Raw genomic sequence first — 6,000 nt, forward strand, 5'->3', positions numbered from 1 at the left:
AGCATGAAGAAGATATGATACAAAACAAAGAATTTAAAATGATGACATGAATCACCAGATTATTACATTCTTAAACACTGGTTGAGTTGTGGAAATTCTTTAAAAGGTATTGGGGATAGTAAGTGGTGGAAAGGTCCATGTTCAGGACCTCAGATCCTGGAAACAATAGCAATGGAGATAATAGGAAAGGATAGATTGTTATTCCATGTGCTAGCTATTGAGAGACTGAACTATGATGTTGTGCTGGTATTTCTTTTCCATGTGCTCCATTGCTTTATATCTTTTGTAGAAGGTATGTTTCCCTGTCAGATCACAAGCTCTACTATAGAGCTACAGTAATAAAAACAGCTTGGTACTGGCATAAAAACTGATATGTGGACCAATGGAATCGAATTGAAGACCCTGACATTAACCCGCACACCTATGAACTTATAATTTTTGACAAAGAAGCCAAAACTGTACAATGGGATAAAAAGCATCTTCAACAAATGGTGCTGGCATAACTGGATGTCAATGTGTAGAAGGCTGCAAATAGAACCATACCTGTCACTGTGCACAAAACCTAAGTCCAAGTGGATCAAAGACCTCAACATAAATCCAGTTACTCTGAACCTAAAAGAAGAGAAAGTAGGAATTAATCTTGAATGCATTGGCATAGGAGATCACTTCCTAAATATAACACCAGTAGCACAGACACTGAGAGAAACAATTAATCAATGGGACCTCTTGAAACTGAGAAGCTTTTGTAGAGCAAAGGACACTATCAACAAGACAAAGTGACAGCCTACAGAATGGGAAAAGGTCTTCACCAACCCCACATCTGACAGAGGGCTGATATCCAGAATATATAAAGAACTCAAGAAATGAGACATCAAAATGCCCAACAGTCCAATTAAGAAATGGGCTATAGAACTAAACAGAGAATTCTCAACAGAGGAAGCTCAAATGGCTGAAAGACATTTAAAGAATTGCTCAACATCCCTAATTATCCAGGAAATGCAAATCAGAATGACTCTGAGATACCACCTTACACCTGTCAGAATGGCTAAGATCAAAAACACTGAAGACAGCTTATGCTGGAAAGGATGTAGAGCAAGGGGAACTCTCCTTCACTGTTGGTGGGAATGCAAGCTTTTACAGCCACTTTGGAAATCAATATGGTGCTTTATTAGAAAACTGGGAATCAATCTCCCCCAAGACCCAGCTATACCACTCTTGGGCATATACCCAAGGAATGCTCAATCATACCACAGGGCATTTGCTCAGCTATGTTCATATCAGCATTTTTTTGTAATAGCCAGAAGGGCAACCTAGATGCCCTTCAAGTGAAGAATGGAAAAAGAAAATATGGTACATATATACAATGGAGTACTACTCAGCAGAGAAAAACAATGAGATCATGAGGTTTGCAGGCAAATGGATGAATCTAGAAAAAAAATCATCCTGATTGAGGTAACCCAGACTCAGAAAGACAAATATGGTATGTACTCACTCATAGGAGGATAGTAGATGTAAAACAAAGATGACTAGACTGCTATTCACAACTCCAGGGAAGCTACCTAGAAATCAGGACCCTAAGAAAGACACAGGGATTGACCAATGTCAGAGAAATGGATGAGATCTACATGAACAACCTGGACATGAGTGGGGGTAATGAAGGGTAAAGTTCGAGGGAAAGAGAGCTTAGGGGACCAGGAGATCCCACTGGATCAAGAACAGAGAGGGAGAATAAGGAATAAGAGACCATGGTAAATGAAGACCACATGAGAATAGGAAGAAGCAAAGTGCTAGTGAGGCCCCAGAAATCCACAAAGATACCTCCTCTGTAGACTACTGGCAGTGGTTGAGAGAAAGCCTGAACTGACCTACTCTGGTGATCGGATGGCCAAACACCTTAACTGCCATGCTAGAAATATCATCCAATGATTGAGGAAAGTGGATGCAAAGATCCACGGCCAGGCCCCAGGTGGAGCTCCAGGAGTCCAATTGTCAAGAAAGAGGAGGGGCTGTATGAGCAAGAATTGTTGAAACCAAGATTGGGAAAAGCACAGGGTCAAATAGCCAAGCTAATGGAAACACATGAACTGTGAACCAGTAGCTGAGGAGCCCCCAACTGGATCAGGCCCTCTGGTTAAGTGAGACAGTTGATTAGCTTGAACTGTTTGGGACACACCCAGAAAGTGGGACCAGGACCTGTCCTTAGTGCATGAGCTGGCTGTTTGGAACCTGGGGTTTATGTGGTGACACTTTCCTCAGCATGAAAGGAGGGGACTGGACCTGCCTGGACTGAATCTACCAGGTTGAGCTGAAGCCCCAGGGGAGTCTTTGCCCTGGAGGAGATGGGAATGGGGGGTAGGATGAGGGGAAGGCAGTGGAGGTGAAAGAGGGGGGAGGACAGGGGAATCCATGGCTGATATGTAAAATTAAATTAAATTATAAAATAAAATTAAAATAAGAAAAGAATGGACAACCTTCTCATCTCAGAAATTAAGGAGAAAAGTCAGAATGAAGAAAATGTTTTGGATAACAATTTGAGGGGAGTTACTTTATGTTTCTCATTATCATAAAGTATAAGTGAATCTTAGGTTTGGGACATTGTGAGTCTATATAACTGCTAAAGTTAAGGTCTCTCTGTCACCTTGTCTCCCCTCCATTTGCTACCAAAGTCAAGTCTACCCATATGTGAAGTTGTGATGGCAAGGATTTTGTCCACAAAATTCCATTATTCTTTCTTCTTTATTCCATAGATGTACAACAGCAGACATGTACATGGCTGCTTGGATACCAGTTGTTTGGAAAAATTTGAAAGAATTGCCTGTACAAGGTTCTTACCAACATGTATTCATATAAGTCAAACTTTCAAGCTTTTGTATTTTAAGGTCCTACTAAAGACACTGAATGCTCTCAACACATTGACTTCATATGGGACCCTGTCAGAAATGTGTGTTCCCAAGCCCCACTTTGGGTTTTTCTATGTGTCAAACTTCAGAAGAAACTGCAGGTGATTCTGGAAACCACAGCAGTGGCACAATGCACACTGTGGTGATGTAATCATCCTTAAAATGTTTGACAGTTTTTAATGTATTGCACCTATATAAATAAGATATCTACTTAGCTAAATTTGTCCTTCCGTATGAGATGTAATTTTCCCCCTCCTCGTTACCAATGGGTCATGAGTGAATTGGGGATGACAGAGGGAAAGCATTTATTGAATGTGTGGTGTGTGTCCAACATGATCTTGAGCCTTTTTACTGAAATATCTCTAACCCTCACCAACAACTGTGTGCAACACTCACATTTTTCTGGTTTAATATTTGTGTGTATGTGTGGTATACATGAGAGTCTATATGATGTATGCATTGTGTGTGTGTGTGTGTGTGTGTGTGTGTGTGTGTGTGTGTGTTCATGTGTGCACAAGTATGGAAGCCAAAGATTGGCATCTAGTGTCTTCCTCTAACACTAGCCACCTTATTTGTTTAAAAGTCTGTCACTGAACCAGGAGCTCATTGTTTTAGCTAGATTGGCTAGTCCATGAGCTCTGGATATTTACCTATCTCCATTGTCTAAGGAGTTAGAGGTGTGTATCACTACTCTCAGCTTTTACCTTGCCTCTTGGGATCTAACTCCAGCCCTTTTGCTTGCTTAGAAAGCACTGTTCCCACTAACTCATTTCTCCAGGCCCTCATGTGAACTATGAAGAACCTGAGTGATTGCAGTTTAACCAAGTGATATAGTCAGGGTACTGCTTTACTGCGGTCAAACTCAAATGCTCAAAACAGCCATTCAGGTGCTAGAAGAGAGTGTGGTAAAGGAAAAGATGATCATATAAAACAGAGGTTCTGATTGAAGGTGAAAGGAGACTGAACCTCAGCATTGACTTTTGGGAAAGCAAATCAGAAAGCATGCCGGTTATGTGTCTGGTAAAGGTAGCATCTGTGTCCCAACTATTGTTCAAACTGATAGTTGCTCCACCCATCTGGAAGTTTAAAATTCATGTAAAACCTCCCGATTTTAAAGATGTTAACATTGAAAAGTGTTTATTATAATATTGTTATATATTTTAACGTAATTGTTATACTGTTATATTTATTCAAAGCCAACCTTTTATGTACATTGAGTACCCAAGTCAAATATTCTGTTGGATGGCTTTAAACAAGTATCAACCTTCAAGACAGTGCAATGATACCAAAATTAACCTCTTTGCTCTCATACCCTGTTCCTTTCTAACATCCATGCTGTCTACTAGTCTGATAGAAATACTGTAGAAACACATAACAACTTGGTTTTTATGTTAAGATTTATCTAGACCAGCATCTGGTACTCCCTCCCTTAGGGATGGTGTATAGACTTCTATGTCTCACAGAGATCACTGCCCAGTATATTATGGAAGGGGTGGGGCTGCTGTCAGGGGCAAGGTGTCTACCTGGATCACTTCTTCATTCCTCTGGACCAACAGCTTTGGGTGAAGGTCTCCACACGAGCAAGACACTACCTATTTTGCTGTCAACCAGTGGGCACAGCAATCAATATTCCTGTAATTACTAAGCCTCCTCTTTGGCATAGCTAAAAAGGCAATCCAATCATGAGCTGGTTCTGTGAAGAGAGCTGTTCTAAATTCTTTTTATCCTTCTTTACATATTTATTAGAGCATTCTGGGCTGATCCACGCAAACTGCCTGTGAGTAAGTAGCGGAATGTGCCCCACTGATGCCTGTTCTCTCAGGACCATCAAAGGATCAGTGGAGATTGGACAGGGCCTGATGAAATACATGTTGGCTGCTGACTCTTCCAATTTTGCCGCGCACCTCTGTGTCACCAGCTCAGGCTTGTCCAAGATTGAGATATTTGCAAACTGTCATCTTCCATAAATATCTGCCTTGAGTGACACTTTCTCCCTCCAGTGTTTCACTCTGAAATGTACCTGGCGCTGGCTCCTAGCCTGAGGAATTACATTGCCTGTGATGGGTATTTAGGGAAGGCTGCTTCTGCCTCCTGCTGCTTAGATTTGCTCTCACAGCTTTCCCTGGGACCCACTCTCCTTTAGCCCCCCTCTGCCTGTGTTCTTGCCCCGACTTCATGGAACTAGGCTGAGTCATGCTTCCAAAAGGATACAGGCAGCAAATTTGCAGGAGGTATTGTCTCTACTCCAAAAGACACTTGAATTTATTTTGCCAAAATGACAGTGGAATAGCAAAGCAGCCAGAAGTTTGTCAAAGCTTCCCATGTGAATTTAAACTTCACTTAAAACACAATCCTTTAACCATCTCCTGCAAGAGGGACTGCACAGTGTTAATATGCTCATAGGAATAGGGACTGTGTTTTTAATAGACACACCTTTGGTTCTTGCCGCCAAATGGAAGAAAGCAGCATGTGCTGATGACAAAGTTCCTTACCACATTCGTTATCATATCCTAGCTTGATTTTCTTTTTAGGATTGATGTAAAACCCCTTGAAGCAGCCAATACAACCACCACACAAACAAAAGCAGTGCACTTGCACACAAATGTTGGGATTAATATAAGCACTGAGATATCAAATTCAAATCTCCAACTGCAGAAGGATCACAACATTAGTGGAATTACTTGTTATTAGAAATGAATATGTGAAGATTACGGATAATCAAGCCTTTGCAATTATTAATGTATCTGATCCTATTTCCCATGCATAATTTATCTGGAAGAGGTTTAATAACTTAATGTAGGATTGTTATTTATATATTTTGATTGGAGGAACTTTAAACAATAGTATTAAGGGGTATTCTAATACTCAGCATAATCTTGTATTTTTAAGGTACACAAACAACATAATTTAGCATATATAATCTTTAGCCACCTTTATTTTTGCTGCAAAATTTTCAGTGTTTCAACTTTTGAACAACTTAGAATTATTTTAAATCTAGTGCTAACTGAATATACCATCTCTGTAGGTGAATGAAGAATGGTAAGATTATATAATGAAAACAAATGTATTTTTGCTAGGTGTACTAAAGAGTACTATGCTG

Source organism: Onychomys torridus, chromosome 1 (assembly GCF_903995425.1).
Source record: "Onychomys torridus chromosome 1, mOncTor1.1, whole genome shotgun sequence".
Classification (NCBI taxonomy): domain Eukaryota; kingdom Metazoa; phylum Chordata; class Mammalia; order Rodentia; family Cricetidae; genus Onychomys; species Onychomys torridus.